Consider the following 21,027-nt stretch of genomic DNA (forward strand, 5'->3'; position numbering starts at 1 on the left):
ATTTGGCTCACATAGTAAACTGAATTCAACTGACCTGTTTCTTTACAAACACAACACATTTACAGGAACCACAAAGTTCTGATCATACATATAATCCTTTACTTCAGGTTAGGGATACACATTTTGACATTTGAATTTGATCTATCACATGATTCCAGAAGTTGACATTAAATATGGGGATTACCATGGCTATGTCCTATGACCTTATCAGTCAGTCTGTGCGACAGACTCGTAGGTACAAACCTAAAACTATCCTGCAATGCAGCACTGTACCTCGTTTTAGTGGAGGAAATCAGTATCCCTCTATTTTATGGTCTAATTGGGCACATATGAGGAGTAGTGGACAAAAAAGGAGAAGCTCAAGACAGGATACAATTGAAAATTCATCTACGGCAGCTGGATTTCTCTCTTTCTTTCTCTCACTCTCTCTCTCTCGCTCTCTCTCTCTCTCTCACTTTCTCACACACTCTCACTCTCTCCCTCTCACTTTCTTTCTCTCTTTCTCCTCCTGCTTTTCCAAAAAAGCCACAGCCTGGCTTTTGCAATCCACACTTCATTGCATTTCCTTCCAGCCTGTGGTGATTAAGTGCCCTGTCACACTGAATACTGCAGTGGCACCTTCCTGGGCGCAGCGTTGGCAGCGCTGGCACATCTGGAGCCTGAGATGCCTTAATGTATGGCAGACAGGTCTCCTGGCTAATGATGGGGAGAGTTTAAATTACCTTCAGCTTGGCCATGAAATACTTAACTGACAGAGTGCAAGGGTGGGGGGGGTTGGGGGGGAGAGGTAGGGAGAAAAAAAACTAGGCTAACTTTTGACGATGCCATCTTCTTCTACTGAGGCCTGGAAGGAGGCGTGATAAATTCTCAAATTTCTCTGATGCGGCAAAGGGTAATGTGTATTGGATTCGGCTTTAGACATAAAGTGGATCTGTGCATGTGTAATGTTTGTGTGTATGTCTGTGGGGAGACAGAGGGAGGTGGGGGGAGACAGAGAGAGAGAGTGAGGGAGAGAGAGAGAGAAAGAGAGAGAGGGAGGGAGTGAGGGAGGGAGGGAGAGACAGAAAGAAAGACCTAGGCCCCATTTTTTTGCACATGCAGCTAATAACACCCATCAACAGCTCCTAAGTGCAAACATGGCTCCCGAGAGACAAGGGCCCTGGATGCTGATGTGGCTGTGGCAACCGTAGCCCCCTTGGACTGCAAATGGACTATTGGGTATTGCATAAGGCTCACTGGGATCAAATGCTGAAGAGCAACCCTCAGGTTGTGCAAGATGAATTCTCACTGCATTTTATTTTCAGCCACCGTTCCCTTGAGAAAAAGTTATGACTTTCATACACACAAGTAATGCCCAATAAGGAAAAACAAATTCAACAATTAGCCAGCCTGAAAAGGTCATGGCTAACCATCCATGTGTAAAGGTAGAAGTTGTTTAAAGTAGCATTCTCACTGCATTTTATTTTCAGCCACCGTTCCCTTGAGAAAAAGTTATGACTTTCATACACACAAGTAATGCCCAATAAGGAAAAACAAATTCAACAATTAGCCAGCCTGAAAAGGTCATGGCTAACCATCCATGTGTAAAGGTAGAAGTTGTTTAAAGTAGCCTTCATAAATAATAGAAAAAAATCATACTAAATCTGTCTGAAAGACCTTATCGCTTAATAACATATATGAGCTGTGGTCCCATCATTTTTGTCACACGTACGTATACAAACTTGAGCATGCGAGAGCTTCATCTTTAGCTGCTTAAAAACCAGTTCAGCCATATTATGTGCCATCTTGTTCGGGCAGCTGTTTCATATTTTGATCTGTTCGATCACAGATGTTGCGAGACATTGCTCTATAAATTCCTTATTACCAAAAGCCTGGTCATACACCGTAAATGTACATAATTATAGAGGGTGAGATAATTGAAGACAAATTGTAATCTGTGAAATTTCACAGTGACGTGTGTTGGCATCTGTTCACATCTGTTTTAATCAAAGACGATGTCGGCACCAGAAAAAAATTAAAAATAAAAAAATGAATAAAACAACCAACAAAGCTTTTTGCAGCATTTCTGAGAAAGATGACCGCACGTCAACATTTCTATCTCACACTTTTCTTTCCACTCTGTTCTAAACAGATGTGCCGAATCGTTATGGGTCATTATCTTGCCGATCCCAAACACGCCGGAGAAGCGCGGAGTGCATCGCAATTAGGCCCGGATCTGCTGACTGCGGAGCATCGCTCCCGCTCGCTGCACATCCAAATCCCGATGAAAGATGGGAAGACAAAGCCCATTTAACTCAGCCTGACATCAGGCAGCGAGAGGGCAGCTCCTTTGTGGAAGTTCACAAAGTTCCCTGGATTGTTGATATCATCATTTTTCTTTTTCTTTTTTGGGGAGAGGGGGTGGGGGTGCTTTTTTGGGGGAGGGGGGGGGGGGGCAGAAACTTGCACACAGGACTGATCAGGTTGGGTTTTTTGGTTTCACAGAAGGTGCTGAGAAAGGTTTCATTTTCAGTCCCCTGACAAGTTATCAGAAGGACAAAAGGTGTATTTACAAATGCCCCCCAAAACCCACAAAAACAAACAAACAAACTAACTAAACTAACAAACCTAGTATGATGCAAGCCTGGAAACAGAAGTACCCAGAAGTATCACTGTTGTGCATCCGAGCATCACCAGCATACAAAGCATGAAACAATCGTCATCTCCAACAACACCAGCAAAAGAAGCTGTGACATTACTGTTCTTGTCATCTTTCAATAAACTATCCAACACTCAGTTTTATGTTGATTCAAATAAGGCTCTGTCTTACAAATGATTGCATCATTGGATTAGAAAATGTATGCCTGTATTGATATTTAACAAGTGTGAAAAAAGGCTCCATGTGATTTCATTGATCTTCATCCAAGTCCAAGAAAATCCACTTAAATATTCTAAATCTGAGCTGTCTCATTTCAAAGCTGCTTTAACATAACTAAAAGACTCTTAACTTGCAGGCTAGATCGGTAGTTTTTTTGTTATTGTTTTTGGATGCATTTTCAATTACTCTCAAAAACCCAAACACACAATGCAGATTCTAAAATACATTGTAAAACAAGTGATGTGTAGTGGGTGTGCGCTTCACCCACCAGAAATGCATCAATGTGGCACAGTCAGAATGATTGAAACTATCTTAAGCATCCCGGCTGCTGATGGTTGCCTGCTGCTAGCCTGTCACTTGAGGACAGATAACTGTGGCTCTGAAATGGTGAGATGTCGACTGACAGATGTTTCTGACAAGGGTCTCAGGGTTGGAGGCTGTCAGTCATGAAAGCCGTGTCAGCTTGACGTCCAGGACGAGCCCTTTTGATTAAGAGTCAACATAACTCAAGTTTAATGCATGCCTTCACTGTGCTGCTACAAGCCTTTGGTTTAAAAAGAAAAGTGTCGGGGAAAATAAGCATTTGTGCCTGTACGTGAATGGAAGTCATTCTTGACACATTACGCAGAAAGGCTGCCATTTGGAGAAAGAAGGAAAGAAAGAAAGAAAAAGAATAGCAGAAAAATGTCAGAGAGCAACATAAAAAGAGCCTTTGAGGAGGAGGGATACTGCAGTCATCCTGGAGCAGAGCAATAACAGAGATTACGCCCCACAATGCTCCCCTGATTCGTCAAACACATCTTGCCATGCCAACAGCTGTGAATCAAAGTTCCTCTGTTTTTTTCCCACTATTTGCCGAAAGCACAGGGGTGAAGGCACTCTAAAAGGCATCATTCAGAGCTCCATTCATGTATTGTCAACCTCCCACACAATACTAGGATTTTGCAAATCAAACCCTTACCTAGGTGGAGAGGAACTGACTACTTAATAGGAGGCCCGCTATGTGAGGTCATTGTCTTGCTGACGTGACAAAATGTTGGGACACGAAATACGAAATGAAAAACTAGGGGGAGGCATTTTCAGCCTACCTAGCAACACAGGGCAAACCATTACAATTCATTATCATTAATTCATGATGTCATCATTATTATTATTATTATTATTATTATTATTATTATTAAGGACAACCTTATAGACAACCAACGATCACACACACACAAAAAATGGCCGACTTGAAACTTTCACTTTCACTAATCAGCGCGGCCTAAGATGCCGGCCAGACAGACTGAGGGATTTATCTACTTTAAAGCGAGCCAATGTTCATCAAGCCCAGGCATGGATTACACTGTCTGACATCATTCAAAAAGGGAAAAGCTGAAGATCACATAAGCACACTGCAGACACAAAAGGCCAAACAAAGGTGATTACCACGAGGGAAGTGCCTTTTGTTTCTCTTGGAGAGATATTTCATTGTTTAAATCCATATGAGTTGCGATAATAGAGTCTGCTTTTTGCCGACAATAATTAGCGCGTGGGTAATGAGTTCTTGATTGTGGCAAGAAAGACATTTACTTTCATTAATTGTCGTTTAATGAAAGTAATTAATGAGAGGACTAAGGCATTAAACAATGAGAAAGTTGCTACTTTTCACTGGTCATAAAACATGAATGCCAATGAGAAACGTTGTGTCTAGCCACCGTCTAGCCAACAAGCCACCGTTTGAGACTCCGTTAGTAGTAAGACAATGAAAAGGATGTAGAGTTTGGTTAATGCTTCAGGTTAGTTGACAGTTAGCCTCCATATGTTAAAAGTGCTGATCATTTACCAAATAGGTACTGATAGTTTATTGACTTAATTGAAAGTAATTGATCATTAAAGGAAAGTGTTACCTCCAGTGATAATGGAGGGAATGAACTGTAAAACACGGAGGTCAAGGAGAGGTCATAGAGACCGGGGTGTTCTTGTTAAGGCACTGAACAAAAGGCAGAATGAAAAGAAGCCAGACACATTCCAGCCTTCTGGTCTCCAATCATAGACACAGAAAACACAGAACACCAAGCATCATCTTTTGATGATTTCCACTCTCCCACCACATACTGTCTGCACTATGACAGCTCTGCTGTGAGAAGAAAAGACCATTTTTCTAAGTCTCAACCTTCACATTCAACTTTTGTAATGTTCCAAATTGCTCATTCATGCATGATGTTTTATCATCAAGTGTTTCTTTTGAACCCTGAAAGCCCGGGTATCCAAGGTATGTGCAAACACAAATCATTAGGCAGATCATTAAGCAGAGGCTTTCAGGAGGCGTCGGAGGCAGCCATGGGAGCCTGGCGTGCCCACTGCACTCATCCATGCCAGCGAAAACTTGAAGCAACTCTCTACGGTATTCATTAGTCTACCTGGCCACAAGGGTTTACCACACATGGTCACAGACATATGGTGTCCCCTGGACCCTGGTGGCAAAGTTTGAAAAGTGTCTCTGCCAAGCTCCCCGCCCCGGCCCGAGAGAAGGGGAAAAAAAACAAAAAAAACAACACAGGATGGGAAATGCTCTGCTTCAGTCAGGCGACTCGAACGACTGCTTCTTTGATTGACAAATCTGGATCAGAGAACACAGAGCCAGCACAGTACATGTGGTTTTTTTTGGGTTGTTTTTTTCTCTTGAGGTGTGCTCTGATGTGTCTCTGTTTTCTAATAAATTCATTTAGCCCAACTGTTGTTCACTGCCTCGCTGCTGTTTGTTGAGACCTTTTGTCACAAGCCTCCTAGTAAGTCATTCATCATGCAGTGATACTCTACAGGGAATTGGGGGGAAAATCGTCTGGAGCCCGTCCCGCAACCACAGGGGTGTTTCATTTTTCTGACGTCGGTTATAGCAAAGAGGGTGAGCCGGGATCACGTAGGGGTAACCGGAGTCCTACTCTAATTCCATGACTAATCAACTGCCAGGTCTGCTCCCCCACCCCCCCGTGACTGGTGTTTTCACACCGCAGAAGAAGCCACGCTCGATACCCCGGTGAGCTCCATGCAGCGCGAATAACCCTCACCCGCATCGATCCGCCATCAGATATGCCTTCATCAAAACCATTCACCTCCCCCAACCCTCGCACAAACGCCTCACTGAGCCGCTACGCAAGAGCAAGTCGGCCTCTGCAGTTATAGAGTGGTAGGCAGCAAGGGGTTGGGGAGTTCAGTACCCCCCCACCCACATGTGACCGTTCAGATATTAGCCTAACGCAACCAGGTCTGGTAGATCTCATAGATATCAGCCCCCTCTTGACAAGCCTCGTTTATCTGATTAGTATTTACGAATGGTACAGAGAGAGAGAGATGGGCAGAGGGCTGGACCGGGAGCCGGCACTGACTGAATGCAGAGAGAGGAATCCGCCTCCACACTCACTCCTCTTCCCTTTGTCTGGGCCGTTTGATCTGTCTAACTGCGGTGGCCCTCAGAGGATTGCCACTGAGCTCGGTGTCTGACAGCGCTCACGTCTCCGTTTTCATTACCGCGCTACAGTGCTAACGGCGCGAGATCTCTGCTGAGCCGTTTCAACGTTAGACGTGGAAATAAAAGGAAATATGTGTTAGGGTGAGTCTGGGAGGGCAAGTCAATAATTGATAATTATGCTTTACTCAGGTTCGGCACATGATCTGCATCTTACACAGAGAACAGGTAAAAACTCAGAATGTACAAATGCTATTACCAATACACTGAACGGTAAATGGACTACTTTTTACCTTTCCTTTTAGACATTTCCTGTGGGTGGCAACACTAGAAACACACTGGCAGTCTTTGGACGGTAGCACGTAAAGCATGGCAGATGTGCAGACGAGTTACATTCTTGAAAAGGGGGGGGGGGGGAAACTGAGTGTCCACCAACTGGATTAAAGTTTACAGGGGGATTGAGGGACTGTTTAGAACAAGCGTCTCATCTTCAAAGCAGACGGCACTGCTGTGGCCCCAGTCAACGAACGCGGCTAAATCCCGTAAGCCTCTCGACAGACACTTCATCCTTATCAATTAAACTTTAAGCACTTCATTGTTAGCAGCTCTTACAGTGTTTGTTTCCTTGCCATCGCCATCCCCATCATGTCTTTAGTGTATGCCAAGTGTAATAGCACTATCCATAATCATTATGCAGTACTTATCGTAGTGTATACAGAGACATAAAGGACAGTCATCGATACTAATGTGTGTATTTTTGTTGTTGTTGTTGTTAAATTTCAAATCCATATGCATGTACGCGCAAAAATGGTATCTAAGGATGTCCTTGCCATCTGGACATCCGCCCCATTGCCCACATCTCTCTCTCTCTCTTTCAACAATATCCACCGGGACCCAGAGACCCAAATTGAATCTATCCAAACAAGACGTGGCGTGCAATTCCCAAACCAAATGCCACCATATGCCACCACAACCAAAGCCCTGATGAAGCCATCCCCAACTTTTTAAATAACTTTAGAATTTGACATTGCCACAGATTGGTGGGCGCCCTGGCAAAAAATACTCACTAGTACAGTGGCCAAAGATGTGTTGTTTACCACATCCCACACTTGGGTGGATACTCATTAATATGTGTATGTTTTGTGTAAAGTGTAAGTACGGTAAATCTGTCATCTGTATATGTATATTACTATTATATACTATATTATAGTGTCATTAAAAGTGTAAAGTTATTAAAAGTTACACTTTGAAAGCTTGTCACATAATTGGTGGGTTTATTCACAGTGCACATATGGTTTAAGCTCCATCTATAATAAAAAAAGTGCACTTTGGACACAATGACTGTTCTGCACGGTCCACTGATGCAAAGATTCCAATGGACATTTACTGCTTACCCAGAATGCATCTGACATGACACATATTCTATGGAACACCAGAGCTCTTTTCCCTCAACTCCACCAGTGCTATAAAGTCCATTTAATGTCCATTAACATTCCTGTGAACATTTTAACAGTTCCCTGGTCAAATACCCAGAAACACTAATGACACGTCACAGTCCACTTGCAGGTTGGCGGCCCTTCTGGTAAATGTCATAGAGACCCCATTGGTTCAAAACTTCATCAGGTCACACACGCTACTGTTGGCAATGATGCATGCAAGCCATTAACGCACTCCTGAATCACACATGGAGCTCCGAGTCTCACTCGCTGGGTTTGGGCGGAAAACTCACGCTCGACAGTCATCTGCAATTCCCACTCAAATTATCGCATCATGCGAGAAGGGAAGTTGTGGAGGGAACAACTAATAAAAGACATACACCAGATAGAGAGAGAGAGAGGGAGAGCGAGAATAAATGAGTTAGTGAGAGAGACAGAAAGAGAGAGAGTGAATGAGTGGGGAGTGGGAGAGGCAGAGAGATAGAGAGTGAGAAAGAGTGTAAGAGAGACACCGAGCGCATGAGTACCCCTCATTAAAAGAGAGGGAAAAAAAGAGTGAGAGTTGGAAGAGGGAGAAGTGGATGAGCTCCATCCAACTCCACAGATGCTAACTGGAGCATGGCACATCTATACAGGTAGCAGCTGGTGCCTGGGCCTGGCCCAAGGAAAGCCCGGAGGGGGCCAGTGATCCTCTCCATTTTAGGCCCATGGTGGCAGCGGCCTTACTGTCTGCCAATCGGGGCGGATCGCTGGTGGCACTCCGCTACTTGCCAGCATGCAAAGGACATGTTGTCACCCCCCCCCCCCCCAGAAAACTGAACCATCTGCGGTGGTCCAAACTGTTTCGTGGGGTTTGAGGTGGGGGAGGGTCATGTCTCAAATACAGCCAATTCCAAATGACGTTATTATTGCTCATGTGTGGTTTGTTGAGAGGGACAATATGAATTTATTTCCTGTGATGCAAACACAGAATGTGTATGAGAGACAGACAGAATGCTTCTCTGCGAAGAGACGAAGACCCTTCTAGAATCTTACTGGCCGCAGGGGATGTTCACAAGAATTCAAGAGGAGTAATGAAACAACATTCCCAAGGCTAACCGAGCTGATAGAGCCAACTTTCGTTCATATCAGGTCAGAATAAAGTCAACAGCAATAAAAAGCATCTATGACTCACACTCAGACTTATAATCATCCATAATTCTCTTTTAATGAAGGGGGAGATGCCAGACATTCCCAGCCTAAGCGATCAGTAAATATGAACCTCTGTGTCAAGTACTGAGTTATACAAGTTATATTCCCCAACAAATCCACCAAAATCCTGACACTCTTGCTACTCTGATTGCACCATAACACCGTCGGCATGGATGTGTGCTCTCCAAAAAGGTGCTGTGCATTACGCATGCAATGTGTTGAACATCCACTCCTCTCTGCCGCCATAATAGATAATTTTCTGCTCCATTAGGGCCAGAAAAACAATGTCATTGTTTAAATATTAGTGCAATTCCCTGTGCCTTAAACGAGAAACGGAAGCAATCGCTGGTGGCACTCCGCTACTTCACCCTCTCTCTCTCTCTCTCTCTCTGAAGGCTTCAGAGATGTAATGGCGTGTGAATTTGCCATATGAGGTGAGGACTGGGAAATGTGGTTCTACGTCATGGACAATGGACTTTATTTTCATTGCAAAATACCCCCCTCACTCTCAAGTCTGTTTTATGTGAAGGCGCTAGAAATAGGAAGTTACATCCGTCCAGACGATTGCAATTATCTCCTGCTTTAGATTTAGTGCTTCTCTCTTTGTGGAATTGTACAAGATATTCCAGCTGATTTCTGAAGGGGGCAGAGACTGCCACAAAAAAAAAACTATAATGAGGAATTGGATGTTGCATCGACTGCCTTGACTATTGTTTTGTGGAAGGTTTTCTGACTATGCAGCAAATATCATAGCAATATATCTTTGTTAAATTCTAATTTCCCCCACCTAATGCCTCATTTGTCTTCTACAACGATACACTCACAAGACAACTTTAAGAGTCAGATATTTTCTCCTGTAAAATAAAACAAAAAACTTTGCACTTTGTTTCATATGCAAACCAAAAACCTTTTAATCTTAAGAGGATGTACAAGATAAAACATATTGCAATGTGCTATGCTATTAACTTGATCCATTTCACTATTATGTGAGAGATATAATGTCGCCATAGCACTTCCAGCTAAGCCATTTTAAATTCTAGGGAAGCGGGCTGCCCTCTTTGTTAGGACTGAAAATGTGAAAATCTATTCAGCAGAAAGCAAAAATTAATCCACTTTCTCATTTCCCCTGGACATTGTTAAGTTATAAGACATCTTTTTCTTCATTATCGTTCAAATTATAACAAACTAATGTCCCGCACGTGATGAAATCCCCCGGCCATCCATGAAAGGCGTGAACCATTAACAGCAGCAAATGTACTAACTTCCCTCCGAACTAACAAATTAATGAAAGAAGATCACATTGTCACTCCTCCTCACATCACAGTCATCACTTCATTGTAAGTGGAAGACTCCGAGGAACAGTGGAAATAACTTCTGGGGTGCATGAACAAACTTCCAGTGTTTCCATGGCAGCCATGCCATCATTTATTTGTTTTGCTAAGACGGTATTTACTGATTACCTCCCCTTGGGTGCAGCTTATGCCAGAACCCATCCACCATGTAATGATTTCTGTGCATAAACAACAATAAAATGAGTCTCCCAGGTGATTGTTTTTATTTGTGCTCCTGACACCTTGGTGTTGTTTGAAGGGTTTCTAGATCCTTCTTTTTGCTCCATGCAGGCAGCCATCGCACGCTTCAAATCTGCCTGTCTGTGCAGGCTGCAATTGGGGGGCTTTGATACGGCTGTCCCTACAGGATGCAACAAAGTATGCAGAAGAAAAGATGGGAAGACGGCAGACAAAGGCAGCTCCACCTGATGCTCTGACCACAGCTGCCAGTAAGCCCATGGTGCCTGCTTCAAACAGCACACCCTCTCGTTGAAAGCACGGTTTGAATTTCACCTATGCGGATAATGTAATTTAGAGTGTGTTTTTATAGAGGCCAAGTTACATCAGGCAAGGGGAGGATTCAAGAGTAAGATCGTCACTAAAATGTAATACAGCATAATACTGTTGCCTGTTGTTATGAGGTTGGTGGACCTTTTTAATTCCAAAAACATTTTGTTCTTTCGGTTTGTCTGTTCATATAATTGAAAGGTCATGACTGCTTTTGAATATTATTTGTACAATGTTCATGCCCAGTCCATTTAAGCTTTGTTTATTTTCGCAAGGTCTTTTTTTACACTCTCCCCTCTCCATTTTATCTGATAACCACTGGACTGCATCAACGTTCTTACCCACCTCTCTCTGTCTCTAACACACTCACACACACACACACAGCACAGCCTTTCCCAGCCTTAATCCCTAACGTGAAAGTTCAGATGGATTATACACTCATCCAGTCAGCTCTCCTATCACACGAGCCTCTCTCTCTCTCTCTCTCCCTCTCTCTCCCTCTCTCTGTCTCTCCCTCTCTCTGCCTCTGACCCTTTGCTCTTTTTCCCCCACATCCCGTCTTTCATTCCCGTGGCCCTTGTTATTTCGTGGCGAGGCCACTCTAGTTCCCCTAGTTCCTCTCTTTTTCTCCCTTGTCTCCCACAACACACTTAATCCCTCAATTTACAATTGCTTGCGGCCCTTCATTTAAACTTATTTCTAGTTTCTAGTTTATTTCTAGAGGATGTTGGTGCGATTGGGGGGGGTGAAGTCTGTAATCCCCCCAATAGCAGTACTGATTTGGTCAGGCGACTGATTGAAAACTGAGAGTAAGCTGTGGCAGTCACCTAAGTCAGTCTGGAGCACCATTGGTTTTCACAGCTCTGTCTGCATACCTTATATGGCGTTAAGGGAAAGGCGCTGCACTCCGAGCCCTGACTTTATGCATTTCACACATGGATGCTTACAGAGGTTTGACAGATTCTCTATGGCCAAGCAAAGGGGCCTGCTTTAATCCAGTAAGTTTCAGGTGCGGCTAGCAAAGAGGAGACAGCCCTTTTCTTCTCAGGAAAACACACAAAAAAAAACATTATGGAGGGAAAAATGTTCTTGAGGGATAAAACAACAATTCCAATACACACCTCAGTACATCGGTTAACTTTTCATGCAAAATGCACTACAACCACCAAAGAAAATACTTCATACTTCATACCAAAAGTGACTCAGGCAGGCATAACTATAGCAAATGCTGTTGTGGCACTGGAAATACAATGAACTAAAAGACAAACATTTTGAAGCACTAAAAATGCATTTATTATGTGTTGCTGTATCCTCTATTTTTGCATAAACTAGTGTTGCAGTACAAAACGAAAAGAAAAAAGTATGTCACCTCTTTACAGTATCTTGTAATACCAAACAAATACATCTGAAATGCTGCAACATGTTTCATGACAGCAATATGTTTCATGCATTATTCAATTTATGTTGTTTAGTAGAACAAAACGTGTGTAGATGCTTTTCAGTTCAGTCAGTGGAGAAACACATTACCACTAGAAGTCTACGGAAGCCCTAATGCTGATCCATGGTGTCCTCTGTATTTGGAATCAAATTTTTATGAACTTTACATTTACTGCAATATTCTCCCTTGACTTACAATAAATCTTTAGAAACATCTTTAGCATATCTTATCCACCTCTAAAATCTTCAACGCCCTACAAATATTTCAAGCCAAGGAGCAATCATGACACCAAAAACATCTGGTTTGCCTATATATACAGACAATACTGTGAAAACCACTATTAAGTGTGTGTACATTTACTGTGTGGTTAATAGCATCAGAGGTAAAGTGACTTGTGTGGCTGCCCAACAAGCAGCCAGCGCGGGTTTTGGGGCAATGAAGGATGACATTTTAAGTCACTTTGGATAAAAGTGTCTGCTAAGTGCCAGAACTTTCCTGTAGTTGGATTTATTTTTGGGTTGCTTTGTTACTCACAGATACACCCCATGACTTACATATCCAGCAGTAATAGTGGAAAAATGTCTTCAGGGAAAACTACATCTAGATTTTCCTTATGTACATGCACATTTCAATGCAAATGCTGTATTACCACTTTTGTATAGTTGGTAATGAGTCTGAAATAAAAACAAAAACAAAAAACATAACAAATCTAATGCAAACATGATATAAAGTGTATGTGTATTGTATTGTATTTCCATCTACAGTGACCTACATTTTGTCCAGTTTTGAACTGAAAATAAACTATTTTGAACTATTTTGTGTATCTAAATGCTTGTGGTGAACATTGACTGAGACAGGAATCCATGAATTTCAGAAGAAGTGGTCATTGAATGCCTTTTGTATCAAAGCAATGCAAAAGTATCACAGCTTAAATCGTATAGTCTACTGACATGGTGAACGTGTTAAGTGCTTTGTAAAAGTTGGCATGGAAATGACTGTAAAAAACTGTCATGCCAACAAGCAAACACACAAACTGAGTTTCATCAAAGTGCCTCGTCTTGGCACTAGCCTCATTAAACCCACTGGAAAACACTGACACAACAACCTGCCACACACTCTGCTCGTGCACGGATAATAATACATCATTGTGAAACAACATGATTAAAACATCTCATCAAGTGTTCTGTGAAACCCACCCACACAAGGACAACAACAGTACTATGTCACCCATCATTCAACTAATCCCATTTAAACCTTGACAAATTAACTCAAACTATTAGAAGCAATTCAAATCATGAGAATCATTAAGTATATGGTCCACATTATCATCATCATACAGCTTTATTAGGGCCTTAAATGGATTGTAGCTTGCGGTGCTGTTCTGGTTATTTCACAAGAATTATGTGAATCGCCATGAAATAATATTATTGAACCCTCAACCTCAAAACATTAAGGTGATTTTCTATTCATATGTGAAGACACACCAATGAGTTGTTCTGTGAGTAGGAGATCTAGGCTGAATATGAATTAAACATAGGCTACCGTCTTCAATTACAAACACGATGTTACACATTACAGTTTTTATACTAACTGTCTACCAAAGTGTTATAAATAAAAATAGGGCTGAACATTATTAAAAAGTGTAGCCCATGATTCTAAATCCATTACACTTTTTGTCAAATTCAGTGAACTGCTCCTCACGGTCCTCTAACTGTCCATTCAGAGTGTGTGCCCAAAAAAACTTGTGTGTTCGTACACAGTCCTGGCTCTGTAAATGGGAAACAAACATAGTGGCTCAGACCTGCGCCATAAACAAGTCCAGTCCAATCAATACATTGCTTTGGGAGCACGGAGGGGGAGTGTAATTTGATTGGCTGTTATGAAATATTAGCTAAAATATGAACAACCTTCCGCCAAAACCATGGATTGCCAACAGAAACACATAATGTATTACACCCTCAACCTACTGACCATTCTTTCGTGAAGACCCAGGCTTCGGCCCAACACTGTCCATTGATGCGGCCTTCGCAGCTTTCGATTTATGTAACAGTTAAGCATGAAGGCATCAGGGCCAGAATAAGACAAAGCGCTTGGCCTTGTGGCCCTTTAATGATGCCTCCTGAGTGAGCGGCCCGCATGTGGAACCCGCGGTGGGAGCCCCCCCCCCCCCTCCGGCTCTTAGTGCTTCACAGTAGCCCTTCCCTGTAGGGATCATTCAAAGCAACTATTCAAAGCAACACAGTCCCCGATCCCTCACCGCAAATCCCTCTCTGTCTAATTAACTCCTTCTGCACCCATAACCCACATTCAAAAATAGGTGCTGATCTGATTTAAACTGTAAAAAACATACCCCTCCTCCACACACACACACACACACACAAACACACACACACACACACACACACACACACACAAACACACACAAACACACACACACATGCACACATCAATATACACACACACACAAACACACACACACACACGCTCATACACACACATGCCCACAGACACACAGACACATGAATACACACACACACACACACAAACACAAACATGCACACGCACACACACACACATGAATACACACACGTGCACACACACACAAATGCACACACATACAGTACACATGAATACACACACGCGCACATACACACACATGCACACTAGGGATGGGCATTCGATTAAATTGTCTTAATCGATCGTCGGGAGAATTAACGATCGATTTTCGATTAATCATTAATATTTTTATATTAAAATTCACTATTTATAGGCTATATTAAAATGCAGTGAAAATAGAAAAAACACAGCGTGTTTCCTCATTGAGATATTTATTACAAGATGAACAACTCTTGTGGCAGTTAAACTTACAAGATGGACAACTCTTGTGGCAGTTAAACGGGATCCGTTCAATGGTTACACTTGAAAATATGCGCTGCTGTACTCTTAAGCAGCGGAGCCGACAGCTAGAAGCCGGTGCTCATAAACACAACTGACCTTCGTTTTTTTTTCTCTCTAACTAATTAATCTCACATTTTGAAATTCATTCATCTAGATTCATCGTGATTAAAAGTTTGTTTTCTTCTAAAGACTAAATCTTATAAATTAACGAGTAATCACTTCATTCATTATTTTAGACACTGTTGTTTAATTGTATTTTGTTCGTGCTCTCTCGCCATCAGCCAAGGAATGTATGCGAGACACAATGGTGCCCCTCGACGGTAAATCGTAAGAATTGTCCCCTGAAGCAATTCGAATCACCTCAGTCAGCCCACCGTCTTCAACTATGTTGATGGGCCGACAGTCACCCGCAACCTAAACTGCTACAGCGTTGGTAACCTTTTCACGGACTGGTCTAGTTAATTTCCTAGAGAAGTCGTGGAGTGTGGGTTGGCGACCATCTAACCTGGGACTGCTTTCTGTCGGGTGCTTTGCATTAAGGTGATAACTTAAACACGAGCTGCTTCTGTGATAGCTACATACAACTTTAGTTTTGTCAATTGTTCTGTCATTTTGCCTCTTAAACAGAAACATTCCGCCCAACAATCCCTCAGCTCTCTCCATCTTCAACTACCGTCTCGGTCTCTTCTATCTAACTGACTGCAGACAAGGGGCGGTTTCGTGCCACGGGTCAACGCGCACCGGAAGTAAACAAAGTTGCGTTAACTGCGTTCAAATATTTGATTGCATTAATCTCCGCCACAATAATCTCATAGAATAACGCGTTAACTTTGACAGCCCTAAAATAAATAAATTACACGCACACTACGCAACAGAACATGCATTAGTTTTAATCGATGAAAAAATAATTTCATCGAGGAAATTCTTAATGATCAATTAATCGATCGTCGATTAATTATGCCCATCCCTAATGCACACGCACACACACACACACACACAAAGACACACCACCCCCCGGCTGGTTTAATGTTAAGTAAATTGTCAAAGTCGTGGGGCGTCTGTGGAGGCAGACTGTTGGGAGGCTTTTACGGTTGTTGAGTAGGCATGTTTTATGTGGAAAACTCCTACGTCTGCCTCCAGCAGGGATTTGGGAGAAATCTATGAGCGCGGTTCTGTACGTCTCTGTGTCTTGCCTCACACAGTCTAAATGGGTGTCTAACTGGGAAAACAAAGTTGTTTGATGGTGTGGCGAATGGCTGTTACACACAGCATCACTGTAAATGGGGAGGCAGGATCTGTGACGGATTCGAAACACCCACACACCACTGACACATGCACACAGAGACTCTCACATACACACACACATAGACACGCACACACACACATACAAACACACACTCACATACACACACACATATAGACAAGCACAATAACTCACACTCACTGACACTTACTACAACTGACACCACAACAACTACAACAACACACCTGAACACACACATACAAATTCATAAACACTCACACAAACACACTCACTCACACTCTCTCTCCTCTCTCTCTCTCTCACACACACACACACACAGACACACACACACATGTGCGCGCGCACACACACACACACACACACACACACACACACACACACACACACACACACACACACACACACACACACACACACACACACACACACACACTCTTCCTCTCTCCCTCGCTCCCTCACCAACACTCACACACACGCACACACGCACACACGCACACCAACAGTGGCATTTCATCCAGCCCTTCTGAAGCAGGCCCTGAGTGAAGGTTGACTGGCATGTAATGAACTGGCTGACAGTAGCTTTTTGCTGCAGAGGCATGAAAGGAGATGAGCTCTGGAGGTAGAGGCAGCGCAGGATGGCTTCAGCTGACCTGTTTCAAATGGAAACCATCTCAGCTCTCCTTTTCAGCTCTCTTTACAATGCTGTGACCCATTCCCACGCCCTCCTCAAGAACAACATTTATACACTCGGCCCGTCTATGCAAGAAGCTATAAACTGTTTCAAAATTCATAGTGTTAGCGTCTGAGAAGTTCACAGTTCAATGGTAAGCCAACTATCTAATCATAACGTTTTTCTTCTGCTATAGTGCTAAACCTGTAGCAGGAAGCCTCCACTCTTCAATTGGTTTGCAACTTTACATTGAAAAAAAAAGCTGCAGCAACACTACAGAGAGGTTCTAATGAATGCAGTCTGAAAATGCTGACTCCAGAATTTATTTTAAAACATATTTTTTTAAGTCAGGTCTGCACCGACAGATGGTCTGCGAATAAAATCTGATTTTGAAAACATTAATTTAGATCATGTTTACATGTATTTTATTTGTAAACAGTTTTGTCCCATGTCAATCACTGTACTGGGGTATATTTTGTCAGTATGCGAGCCCCAAGCTAGCCTACAGTGCTGCTTGTAGGCTTCTATTCAACGCACCATCCAGTCTTTAGAAATCCTCTACCAACACTTTCAAGATAATCCTATTCCACACAATTGCTGTGGTAGAATTGGAAAGAACTTGCCGAGATGCCATCATCGACCACCATCCAGTTTGCCCTATAATTATAATCACTCACAACAGGAGGAAAACATAAATGTTCAAACACCCACACCAGCTATGTTTCTGAACCAGGAAAAAGAGGAAGCGAACGTGACAGATTTCCTAATGGTGCTGACAGAAACTCCAAGCACTGCAAGAGAGGACAGAATAATGTAGTGTTGGTTTTCTATGCCACGGATGGGTCTATGGGTCTGATAGAAACCTCATCAGCACCTTCATAGCCCTGACAAGGCAAAAACAAAGACAGGAGCGCTTGGACTCTTGCTCAAAAGAAGGCACCTTTTTTGGACGGGGGTGGGGGGTGAGGGGGTAAGGGAGGGTATGTGTAGAGCGATAGCTGCTCATTGCGTAAACCCTTTTATTATGCCCCCCCCCCCTCCCTCTTTCTCTTTTTTTTCACCTCATAAATGTCCTCCTCCTTCGAGTGCAATCTAAAAGCCTGTTTCCTATCTGTGTCGTGAATATAATCTATCTCTGCTGGTCTGTGGCTGAAGTTGTCAAAATAATTAACTTATGCAAATGTGGTCTTTCTTCCCCTCTCCCTCCACTCTCTGCACGTGATAACCAGCATTCCCGCATTATTAGCAAAAGTGCACGATGTGACCAGAATTGCCTCTCTTACATGATGCAGCATCCAATGAGTTGGATTACTTTAATGCCATCGCCTAATCTGAGGACGGGCAGGAGACACCTGACGCACTTGTGTTAGCATTGCTAATTAGCAATAATTGAGTGCTTTCTTCAGTCTCTCTCCTGGGGCCAGCAGCGAGTTTGAAGCGCATTTATGCAAAGATGATTTCAAGACGTTAAAAATCCAATTACACATGGCTGGGGCTTTTTCTACTGAACTGGAATTAGGTTTATCTTTCCTTGGAAGACACATACAACCCCCCCCCCCCACACACACACACACACACACACACACACAGCTCTCGGCAAATGTGCTTGAAAGGACAAAAACAGAGTGTCCCCTGACATAGTTAAAAGCGCTGTGATTTTAACAAGACATATCATGGGCATCTTACTCACGGTAAATGTTCAGCTTTTTCACAGAGTTCCATGGCTTGTTGCTCATGAAAATATAAACAAATGCCCTGAGTCGCAGATGTACCAACACATTAGCACTGTTTTGCAAACGTGCGCCTAAAAACATGGCGTGGTATGTACAAACCCCACCACACATTCCCAAAACCGCATTCTTCGTGTTGCAGGAGCGTACAATGATAAGTTGCACTTTCCCTACTTATGCATATGCATTTATGGAAGTGGTGTGGTAGTTTGGGGAAAAACATCAGAAGCAATGGAAGCAGTATACCAGTTTTGCTCACTGTGCAACTTTTTTTTTCATTCGCCTTTTTATGTCTTGCCATCTCTTGTTCACTTAATTCACTTCCCTTTGTGTAGCTATTACAGTATTGATTTAATTAAATTAAAATATTGATTTGTTAAAGCCAAATAGGTATTGGTTGTTTTGAGTTGTTGTTTAGGGCTTTGGAATATCTCTTTTGATTAGCATAAATATATATTTCCTGCTCTCGAAACTTTTGTTGTCTTTTTATTGTCAGTGGGCGGCTCAATAATTCCGGTTAATTGTGCTTCAATTAGTGATTCCTTTCTGTTGTGAGTGCCGCAAATTACGGTTAGATGTGTGGTCACATGTGTTGATTATGCGATCAGTCGCAGGTTTAGTACAGTCAATATAAAATGAAAAGACACGGCATGCGCTTTCTGCGGACTGGCCAAGTCGCTGCTTGTGCTGCGCTCTCTAACGTACTGTACATACATCTGCCTCTTAAAGGATATGGTTATTCTAGAACAGGCTATCTGTGCAAAATACTGGATAAATGCAACAAATGGCAGTGGAAGATGCATTTGAAGTTTGTAAGATTTCCTGCTTACTTCTTTCAAGTAGTGGTAAAAAGTGCGAAATGTAAGAAATAAAAGATATTTTAGGGCAGGCCTGCATGTGCCACAGAACTTGTTGCCACCTCATGCAACAACTGGTTTTAAGATACTTCAAACTCATTTACATTTGCAGGCAGTTTATCATGGAGCTGCTGTATCACCTGACAAGTGTTTTGTAATCACATTCAACATTATTCTCCTCAGGAGACGTGTTGCCATAGATCACAGCTACATTTCAATCACACACAAAAAAAAAGCCTGACATCTTTTCATCAAAATGAAACACAAACTAGTATCGCTCCAAACTTTGTAATATACATACAAGCCATTTTATAAATCAAGATACCCGATACTGAGAATACCAAGAACAGATGATCGTAGCTACCCTGTGCTTTTAAGCACACCTTATATGATCCCTTAGATGCTATCAGGTTTCTCAATATTCCCTTTGTCCCTTTGTTGAAAAAGGTAAGAAAACATACTGAAACCAAGAACACAGCTAGACTAAATACATATTGATTGCTATGAGCATACTCGGCTCATTCTCTGTGCTTTCAGCTGAAATTTTAAAGGCTTATTTATTTATTCTCTTACTTGCTTACAGTAATTATACTTGGTCATTTGGTTGGAATAAATATCACGTTCCACGTACGCAAGTCGTACCACAAAACTACACACACCTCTCAGTGGGCCTTTATTTACACATTCTGTCATCTCACAAAACAGGGGGATAATCTCTTGGGCTTATATATGGATGATACCTGATCCTTAGACAGATATTGCTAACAATGTCAGCGAGCCTTTTACAAGCATGCATTCCTCCTGAACTCAAAATAGAAATGCATTAAGAGATAGCATGTTTTGGTTTCATCGGTAGCTCCGTCCAAACCCCATGCGAGATATCATGACGACAGCACAGAATCAATATGGAAGGCTCGGTACAGCACAAGCACGCAATTATTCACCAGATCCTGACGAATCCCATATGCACAGTTCATTTTCACATTTGGAGATACTGTGAATAATCAGAGTAATCTTTATTCTAAAAGGACACTTCTAAGTCTCTGCATGGGAGCTATTATCACAACATCAGCAGCCTACCTGGGCTCCCATTTACAATTCTAATACCAGAACATTGATGGTGGTTTGTTTTTTTTAGCCCAAAGTTTTGCCACGCCATGGAAATGAAAATTCATTAACTAGACTAGGTGTGCCGATATGATAATAACAAGTGTGGCGTTACAGTAAATATATACACACTCCATATTGTCCATATGCTGAAGAAAGAAAAACCTGTTTCTCATACTTTATCTGAGCTTGACATTAAAAGAGCCTCAGTATATCATATGCTCTCACCCAGATGTGCACACACACACACACACACGCACACACACACACACACACACACACACACACACACA

General features: G+C 42.4%; 1 protein-coding gene across 2 annotated transcripts in view; it reads right to left on the reverse strand.

Moving 5' to 3' along the window:
* Positions 1-21,027, reverse strand: part of gpc6a (glypican 6a) — a 153,034-nt gene that overhangs the window by 128,345 nt on the left and 3,662 nt on the right. The window lies entirely within an intron of this gene.

The sequence above is a fragment of the Clupea harengus genome, chromosome 21 (genome assembly GCF_900700415.2).
Source record: "Clupea harengus chromosome 21, Ch_v2.0.2, whole genome shotgun sequence".
In the NCBI taxonomy this organism is placed as follows: Eukaryota; Metazoa; Chordata; class Actinopteri; order Clupeiformes; family Clupeidae; genus Clupea; species Clupea harengus.